This window comes from Somniosus microcephalus, unplaced genomic scaffold (assembly GCF_052327205.1).
Source record: "Somniosus microcephalus isolate GS21.2 unplaced genomic scaffold, FLI_Smic_1.0 scaffold532, whole genome shotgun sequence".
NCBI lineage: Eukaryota > Metazoa > Chordata > Chondrichthyes > Squaliformes > Somniosidae > Somniosus > Somniosus microcephalus.
In genome coordinates, this window is record NW_028225719.1 from 94886 (window position 1) to 105686 (window position 10801).

Below are 10801 nucleotides of genomic sequence, written 5' to 3' on the forward strand. Positions count from 1 at the left end.
CTTAATGGGTTCCTTCTGTGATGTCTGATTCTACAAAAATGTTACAAAAATTTGACTATCACCTGGAAAACATGTTAGCATTCCCTTCAGTGTGCAACAACAAGCAGTGGGTCGATTAAGAGAATTATTAAGTGTCCAACAGACTTGAATTATTTTATTAAACAGTTTTGTAAGAACCAATGGGTCGCGGCGATGAGAGCGCCGAATCCTAACCACTAGACCACCAGGGAACACTTGTACAAACTGCAATATCTCGCAGGTCCTTGCTCGCTTACTACCAGCAGATTAAAACCGTATTTTAGTTTTGGTCACCTTACCTGTTGAAGGATATACTTGCCTTAGATGGGGTGTGAGAAGGTTCACTAGACTGATTCCTGCAATGAGAGGGCTGTCCTATGAGGAGCGATTGAGTAGATTGGGCCAATACTCCCTGGGGTTTAGGAGAACGAGAGGTGATCTCAGTGAATCAGACAATCATACAGCTACTTATGCAACTGCTTTTGAAAACCATGATTGAATCTGCCTCCAGCACCCTTTCAGGCAGTGCTTTCCGGATCCTACGATCGATAACCGTAAACCAAGTCTGACAGTGGCACAGTAATTAGTGAGGATAGGAGCAGAAAATTGCAAAGGGACATTGATTGAGTGGCAAAACTGGAGGCATCTGATTCAGAAGATTCGGGGGCGACCTGGAAATTCGAGAGTTTAATGACTTTGAAAGGAACATAGAAACATAGAAACATAGAGATAGGAACAGGAGTAGGCCATTCGGCCCTTCGAGCCTGCTCCGCCATTCAATGAGATCATGGCTGATCTTCGTCTGAGATCATAGCTGATCTTACCAGTTCAGTACCCCGTCCCCGCCTTTTCTCCATAACCCTTAATCCCCTTAGCCTTCAGAAATATATCCAATTCTCTCTTGAAAATATTTATTGAATTAGCCTTCACAGCCCTCTGTGGCAGGGAATTCCACAGGCTCACCACTCTTTGAGTGAAGAAATTCTTCCTCATCTCTGTTTTAAATGATTTGCCCGCAATTTTTAGACTGTGGCCCCTGGTTCTGTGCTCCCCTGCCATTGGAAACATTCTCTCTGAATTCAGCCTGTCCAGGCCTGCCATAATTTTATATGTTTCGATGAGATCCCCTCTCAATCTTCTAAACTCCAGTGAGTACAAGCCCAAACTATTCAATCTCTCCTCGTAGGTCATTCCCGCCATTCCAGGTATCAGCCTGGTGAATCGCCGCTGCACTCTTTCCATGGCAAGAACATCCTTCCGCAGATGGGGCGACCAAAACTGTACACAATACTCCAGATGCGGTCTAACCAGCACCTTGTACAGCTGTAGTAAGGTATCCCTATTCCTATACTCGAACCCCCTTGATATGAAGGCCAACATACCATTTGCCTTCTTAATCGCCTGTTGCACCTGCATGCTCTCCTTCAGTGACTGGTGCACAAGAACACCCAGGTCCCTCTGCACTTCCCCATCTCACAATCTATTGCCATTTAGATAATAATCCACCCTCCTGTTTTTACCCCCAAAGTGGATAACCTCGCATTTATCCACATTATAGTGCATCTGCCACGTATCCGCCCATTCCCCCAACCTGTCCAAATCGCACTGTAGCCTCCTGACATCCTCATCAGAGCCCACCCCTCCTCCTAGTTTAGTGTCGTCAGCGAATTTGGAAATATTGCATCCAATTCCCTGATCCAGATTATTTATATATAATATGAACAGCTGGGGTCCCAGGACAGATCCTTGCGGCACCCCGCTGGTCACTGCCTGCCACTCCGAAAACGAGCCGTTTATTCCAACTCTCTGTTTTCTATCCGCCAGCCAGTTCTCTATCCACGTTAATACTTTGCCCCCAATCCCATGAGCCTTAATTTTGCATGATAATCTTTTGTGTGGAACCTTATCGAAGGCTTTCTGGAAGTCAAGGTACACCACATCCACTGGCTCTCCCCCATCTATTTTACCAGTTACTTCCTCAAAAAATTCCAGCAGATTAGTCAAACACGATTTACCCTTTGTAAATCCATGTTGACTCTGTCCGATCCTTTCCCCATTTGTCAAGTGCTCCGCTATTTTATCCTTAATAATGGACTCTAGCATTTTGCCCACAACCGATGTAAGGCTTACTGGTCTATAATTCCCTGCTTTCTCTCTACCCCCCTTTTTAAATATTGGGGTAACATTAGCTACCCTCCAATCCACGGGTACTGTTCCCGAGTCAATGGAGTTCCGGAAGATGATCCTTAGAGCATCTGCTATCTCCAGGGCCACCTCCTTAAGTACCCTAGGATGTAGTTTATCAGGCCCCGGGGATTTGTCGGCCTTCAGTCCCCTCAACTTACCCAACACCATATCCCTAGAGATACTAATTTCTGTCAGCTCCTCCCTCTCATTAGTCCCTATGTTTGTCGATATTCCTGGGAGGTTATTTGTGTCCTCCTTTGTGAATACAGAACCAAAGTATGAGTTTAATTGGTCTGCCATTTCCTTATTCTCCATTATATATTCTCCCGAATCGGACTGCAAGGGACCGACTTGGGATTTTACCAGTCTTTTCCTCCTGATATACCGATAAAAGCTTTTGCAGTCTGTCTTTATGTTTGCTGCAAGTTTACTTTCGTATTCTATTTTCCCCTTCCTGATTAATCCCTTTGTCCTCTTTTGCTGTATCCTGTACTGCCCCCAATCTTCCGGTCTGGTGCTTTTTTTTGCCAGTTGATATGCCCTTTTTTTTGATTTTATGCTGTCCCTAATTTCCCTCGTTATCCACGGTTGAGTCACCTTTTTAGGTTTATTTTTATGCCAAACCGGTATAAACATGTTCTGGAATTCTTCCATTCTATCTTTGAATGCTTGCCATTGTCTCTCCACTGTCAATCCCCCCAGAAACACCACCCAATCAATCTTACCCAATTCCCGTCTCATACCCTCGTAATTCCCTTTATTTAAGTTCTGGACCTTAGTCTCTGATTCAATTTCCTCACTCTCCATCTCGACTGAGAGCTCGATCATATTATGATCGCTCTGACCCAAGGGGCCTCGTACAAGAAGATTGCTGATAAGTCCCTTCTCATTGCACAATACCCAGTCTAAAATGGCCTGATCTCGAGTCGGCTCCTCGACATATTGGTCCAGATAACCGTCCCGAAAACATTCCAGGAATTCCTCCTCCTCAGAATTTTTACTAATTTGGGTAGTCCAATCAATATGTGAATTAAAGTCACCCATGATGACAGCTGTGCTCTTATCGCACGCTTCTCTAATTTCCCTTTTTATGCCTTCCCTCACCTCCATATTACAACATTTTTGACTTGTGCAGTTTCGGTCAGAGAAATGTTAGTGAAAGAAAATAAATCCAGAATCTGGAATTCAGCATTTCACCTTCTCGCTGAACAGTTCTTTCTGGATGTTTAGCTAAGCAGAAGTTTCCATAGTGTAGCGGTTTATCATGTTCACCTCACAGGCGAAGAGTCTCCGGCTCGATCCTGGGGGGAAACATTATGTTCTAGAAATGGTGCGCGGTTCAAACTGAAAATAAACCTTTCCTATTGCAATTTAATAAATATGAACAATGGAAGAAAACATATTGTAATTAAATATGAATAAAATAAAATATTTCATAGAGGCTGTACATTATCTGATCCCGGACCATTCTTCACAGACTCAACCTCAGCACAGATACCGACAGTGTCCCTCCCTCCCTCCCGTTTCCTGCCCTGATTGTGCAGATAGCCCCTCTCAAAGCTGCACATTCGACTGGTTTCAGTGGATCCGCGGGAGATCTTTAAAGGATCCTGCAGCGTCCCCTCGGATAATAACCATAATAACCATAGATCGTCACCATATTTCACACACCGCATCAACCCCGCCCATTTCAGTCGAAGTCGTCTTAATTTCCACCAAGCAACCTCCCTAGCACTGAAAATTAACTTTTATAAGTGTGGAATCTCATTCCTTCAGATATAAATTGTCCTGCTTTTTGTAGACAGGACATACTTGGGCAATTTTCCACACAGGGAAAGAAACTCGTCCCTGGGGGTTCACCTGGAGCAAGATCCAATATCATTCATCCCGTCCTGGAGCGGAACCGGGGGCATTTCGGGCGTAAGGCGAGCGTGATAATTGCTACAGTCCCAAAACCTCTGCTCAGTTTGTCAGCCGCAAGTCAGAAGGCTGTGTTAAGGGAGAAGGTGACCCGCTGACTCACCTCTCTGCACTGATTGAGATTGTGTCGCTTCTCCGTCAAACAACATCACTTCTGTTGCACACTAAAAACTCTCAATCCTTCTCCTCTGCTCGCTTTCTATTCAAGTAATTGGACAATGTATCAATATTAAGTTTCCCTCGGGCTTTTGCTGGTGGATTTACTGATAAACCGGGGAATTGAGAGGAAACTTGAGCACAGGCAGGGTCCTTGCGACAGACCAGTCAGGCTAGCCCAGTCGTTGCAGTTTAGGATACTTCATCCCGATGGTGGGGTGTTTGCGTTTTAAATTTTTGGGCTGATTTTAAAGGCGTTTCCCAGCTCGGTCAATGACTGTTTCATATAAATGCGATGCAACAAAATAAGAAAATCTCTCCTTGATTCCGGAATCTTCTCTCTCTCCAGCTGCCCGCTGCTAAAGATTGAACTGACTTTAATTTCACCTTGGCTCGGTGTCAGTGCGGCTCAGTGGGACTTCGGCCCGTCTCTCCCTTCACAACCCAAGTATGTCCTGTCTACAAAAAGCAGGACAAATCCGACCCGGCCAATTACCGTCCCATCAGTCTACTCTCAATCGTCAGCAAAGTGATGGAAGGTGCCGTCGACAGTGCTATCAAGCAGCACTTACTCAGCAATAACCTACTAATCGACGCCCAGTTTGGGTTCCGCCAGGGCCACTCAGCTCCTGACCTCATTACAGCCTTGGTCCAAACATGGACAAAAGAGCTGAACTCAAGTGGTGAGGTGAGAGTGACTGCCCTTGACATCAAGGCAGCATTTGATCGAGTGTGGCATCAAGGAGCCCTAGCAAAACTGAAGTCAATGGGAATCAAGGGGAAAACGCTCCATTGGTTGGAATCATACCTAGCACAAAGGAAGTTGGCCGTGGTTGTTGGAGGTCATTCATCTCAATCACATGACATCACTGCAGGAGTTCCTCAGGGCAGTGTCCTAGGCCCATCCACAGAAGCATAGAAACATATAAGATAGGAGCAGGAGTGGGCCATTCGGCCCTTCGAGCCTGCTCCGCCATTCAATGAGATCATGGCTGATCATTCAAATTCAGTACCCTGTCCCTGCCTTCTCCCCATATCCCTTGATCCCTTTAGCCTTAAGAAATATATCCAACTATTTTTTGAATATATTTAATGAACTGGCCTCCACCGCCCTCTGTGGCAGAGAATTCCACAGATTCACCACTCTCTGGGTGAAGAAAATCCTCCTCATTTCAGTCCTAAATGGCTTACCCCTTATGCTTAGACTATGACCCCTGGTTCTGGACTCCCCGGCCATCATAAATATCCTTCCTGCATCTAGTCTGTCCAGGCCTGACAGAATTTTATAGGTTTCGATGAGATCCCCTCTCAATCTTCTAAACTGCAGTGAGTATAATCCCAATCGACACAATCTCTCCTCATACGTCATTCCTGCCATCCCAGGTATCAGCCTGGTGAATCTTCGCTGCACTCCTTCCATGGCAAGAACGTCCTTCCTCAGGTAAGGCGACCAAAACTGCACACAATACTCAAGGTGTGGTCTCACCAAGGCCCTGTACAACTGTAGCAAGACATGCTTGTTCCTGTACTCGAACCCTCTTGCTACAAAGGCCAACATACCATTTGCCTTCTTAACCGCCTGCTGCACCTGCATGCTTACCTTCAGCGACTGGTGCACAAGAACACTCAGGTCTCTTTGCACTTCCCCTTCTCCCAATCTATTGCCATTCAAATAATAATCTGCCTTCCTGTTTTTGCCTCCAAAGTGGATAACCTCACATTTATCCACATTAAAGTGCATTTGCCATGTTTCTGCCCAATCACCCAATCTGCCCAAATCGTACTGGAGTTTCACGACATCCTCCTCACAGCTTACCCTCCCACCCAGCTTTGTGTCATCTGCAAATTTGGAGATATTACATCCAATTCCCTCGTCCAGATCATTAATATATATTGTGAACAGCTGGGGTCCTCGGACCGATCCTTGCAGTACCCCACTAGTCACTGCCTGCCACTCGGAAAACGACCCATTTATTCCAACTCTTTGCTTTCTGTCCGCCAACCAGTTCTCTATCCAAGTCAATACCTTGACCCCAATCCGATGTGCCTTAATTTTGTACGCTAATCTCTTATGTGGGACCTTATCGAAAGCCTTCTGAAAGTCCAAATACGCCACATCCACTGGTTCTCCCTTATCTATTTTACCAGTTACATCCTCAAAAATTTCCAGTAGATTAGTCAAGCATGATTTACCTTTTGTAAATCCATGTTGACTTTGTCCGATCCTGTCACTGCTTACCAAGTGCTCTGCTATTACATGTTTTATAATAGATTCTAGCATTTTCCCCACTACCGATGTCAGGCTTACTGGTCTATAATTCCCCACTTTTTCTCTACCACCTTTTTTGAATAGCTGGGTAAAATTAGCTACCCTCCAATCCATGGGTACTGTTCCAGAGTCTATCGATTTCTGGAAGATGATCAGCAATGCATCTACAGTTTCTAGGGCCACTTCCTTAAGTACCCTGGGATGTAGATTATCAGGCCCTGGGGATTTATCGGCCTTCAGTCCCATCAATTTTCCTAACACCATTTCCCTACAAATACTGATTTCTTTCAGTTCCACCCTTTCATCAGGCCCTATGTTCCCTGGCATCTCTGGGAGGTTATTTGTGTCCTCCTTTGTGAAGACAGAACCAAAGTATGAATTTAGTTGGTCTGCCATTTCTTTGTTTCCCATTATACATTCCCCTGATTGTGACTGTTAGGGACCTACGCTTGACTTCACCAATCTTTTTCTCTTCACATATCTATAAAAGCTTTTACAGTCAGTTTTTATGTTCCCTGATAGCTTACTCTCATATTCTATTTTCCCTTTCTTAATTAATCCCTTTGTCCTCCTTTGTTGAATCCTAAACTTCTCCCAATCCTCAGGATTACTGCTTTTTCTGGCCAATTTATATGTCGTTTCCTTGGATCTTATGCTATTCCTAATGTCCCTTGTTAGCCACGGTTGAGTCACCTTATTTGTTTTATTTTTATGCCAAACTGGGATGAGCAAATTCTGTAGCTCATCCATTAGGTCTTTGAATGTTTGCCATTGCCTATCCACCGTCAACCCTTTGAGTGCCATTCCCCAATTAATCCTACCCATCTCGCTCCTCAGGCCATCGTAGTTTCTTTTATTTAAATTGAGGACCCTAGTCTCTGAGTCAATTACTTCATTCTCCATCTTAATGAAGAATTCGATCATATTATGATCGCTCAGACCCAAGGGGCCTCGTACAACAAGATTGCTAATTAATCCTTTCTCGTTACATAATACCCAGTCTTAGATGACCTGATCTCTGGTTGGTTCCTCGACATATTGGTCCATGAAACCATCCCGTAAACACTCCAGGAATTCCTCCTCCACAGTATTGTCACTAATTTGGTAGGCCCAATCTATATGTAGATTAAAGTCACCCATGATGACTGCTGTGCCCTGATTGCACGCTTCTTGAATTTCCCTTTTAATGCCATCCCCAACCTCTGCCTTACTGTTGGGAGGTCTATATACCACTCCCACTAATGTTTTTTTCCCCTTAGTTTTTCTCAATTATACCCATACAGATTTCACATCATCAGAGCTAATGTCCTTCATTACAATTGTATAAATCCCTTCTTTAACCAGTAATGCTACCCCACCTCCCTTTCCTTTTTGCCTATCTTTCCTGAATATCGAATACCCCTGGATGTTGAGTTCCCAGTCTTGGCCATCCTTGACCCATGTTTCCGTAATCCCAACCAAATCATATTTGTTTACCTCTATTTGCGCAGCCAATTCATCCACCTTATTACAAATGCTCCTCGCATTTCAGCTGTTTTACCAATGACCTTCCCTCCATCATAAGGTCAGAAGTGGGGATGTTTGCTGAAATTGCACACCGTTCAGCACCATTCGAGACTCGTCAGATACTGACGCAGTCCGTGTCCATATGCAGCAAGACCTGGACAACATTCAGACTTGGGCTGACAAGTGGCAAGTAACATTCGCACCACACAAGTGCCAGGCAATGACCATCTCCAACAAGCGAGACTCTAACCATCTCCCCTTGACATTCAATGGCATTACCATCGCTGAATCCCCCACTATCAACATCCTGGGGGTTACCATTGATCAGAAACTGAACTGGACCAGCCATATAAATACTGTGGCTACAAGAGCAGGCCAGAGGCTACGAATTCTGCAGCGAGTGTCTCTCCTCCTGACTCCCCAAAGCCTTTCCACCATCTACAAGGCACAAGTCAGGAGTGCGATGGAATACTCTCCACTTGCCTGGATGAGTGGAGCTCCAACAACACTCAAGAAGCTCGACACCATTCAGGATAAAGCAGCCCGCTTGATTGGCACTCCATCCACTACCTTCAACATTCACTCCCTCCATCACCAGCACACTGTGGCTGCAGTGTGTACCATCTACAAGATGCACTGCAGCAACTCACCAAAGCTCCTTCAACAGCACCTTCCAAACCCGCGACCTCTACCACTTAGAAGGACAAGGGCAGCAGACGCATGGGAACATCACTACCTACAAGTTCCCCTCCAAGCCACACACCATTCTGACTTGGACCTGTATCGCCGTTCCTTCACTGTCGCTGGGCCAAAATCCTGGAACTCCCTTCCTAACAGCATTGTGGGTGTACTTACACCATATGGACTGCAACAGTTCAAGAAGGTGGCTCACCACCATCTTCTCAAGGGCAATTAGGGATGGGCACTAAATGCAGGCCTAGCCAGCGACGCCCACATCCCATCAACGTTCATCAGCAAACTCAGAAAGACAAATAAATAGAAAGATGTGTTTCTCAGCCCCGGTGGCAAAGGTGCAATGGATGTTAATCCAAATAAATCCCCCGTGAGATTCAGTGTGCATCGGCTTCCTTATAAAGTTTGTATTTGAAATGTGCGAGAAAAGCGTAAAATTATGAAAATATTCTGACGGCCCGTACAGAGATCGGACCTGCGACCTTGGCATTATTAGCACCACGCTCTCACCAACTGAGCTTACCGGCCACAATGCACTCGTGGGCAGGCTCGAACCCAGGCTGAGACATCGTCTTTCAGGCTTACACTGGCTGACCAATTTACTGCACAAACTTTGAACACACCAGGTCGCTTAAACATTGTTCCTTTATACAACTGGGCAGTGTGTAAATCGAAAGTAACTGTAAAAGAGCTCTTTAATCTAACAAACCTCATTCTAAAAATGATTATCGCACCACCGCTGAACAGCCCCTCCATCAGTCCCGGAATAAAAACAGTCGGCGAGACTTCGACTAGATTCGAACTTGCAGCGAGCGGTTGGAGCAGGATCTAACGAGTAAGATGTGGTTTTTACTCCCATTCCTTTGGGAGACACCCGTGCGAGAATGGAAAATCTCTCCTGATTCACTCCTCTTATAGTGAAGGAGGTGAATATAATTAAAACCTGCCGAAACACGGGATCGCAAAAGGGACCTTTAAAACGCTCTCCCAACTGAGCTATTTCGGCTTCACAGCAAATTAAATATTCTGTCATTCTTTCGGAGGATTTTCTAACCCCGGGAGGAATTGCCCCTCTCGCTCATTCCTCACTTCGGGCAATGTGACCCGACCAGATCTTGGAGCTCAGGTTGTGTTAATGTAAAGCTGGAGTGTTGATAAAGATACAAAGCTGACACAGCACGGGGAACCTCACCGTGTTGTACACAGCGTGAAATGCACTGAAATGTTCAAATAAAGTTACAGAGCAGAACACATGTGTAAAATTCCCTGTTCTTTTCTCCGCACTGATGGGTTGTGAAGGGAGAGACGGGCCGAAGTCTCACTGAGCCGCTCTGATCACGAGACAAGGTGAAATTATATCAAATTCAATCTTCAGCAGCGACATGCTGGAGAGAGATCAGAGTCCCGAAACAAGAGTAATGTTCGGATACTAATGTTGAATCTCATTTATATCAAACTCTCCTTGAATTCTCTGCTGGGGGATTCAGAGCTGGGGATCGCCTGTGAAATCAGCTGAAAACATTGAAATGACAACCTCAGTCCTTCCGACAATGAAGGTTACATTTTTTAATTTGCACAAGTAAACAGAGTCTGGACAGTTGCTATCTTGCTCTCTGTGACCTGAGGTTTTATCTCGGTAATCTCCGGCTTTAGTATATGTTGTAATCAACCTTTCAGCCCGTCTCTGTGGTGCAATTGGTTAGCGCTTTTGGTTGCTAACCGAAAGGTTGGTGGTTCGAACCCCCCCAGAAACGGTGCGTTAACCTTTTCCAGGTTTTCAAAATGTGTATTTTGGCTGCAAGATCGTGGGTTAAACTGTAGCACTGCGTAAAATGTCGGTGAGCATGAGATCATCCACTGGGATCCGAGAAAGCCATTCCGTAACATTTTCTTAATGGTGACAGACTAATCCGAACATGAGGAGGCCATTCAGCCCCTCAGCCCTGTTCCTTCATTCAATTAGATCCTGGATAATCTGTATCTCAGCTGCATTGGCCTGCCTTGGTTCCATATCCAGTTTCACCAGTTTGGAATGGTCTCATTTTTAGGTGC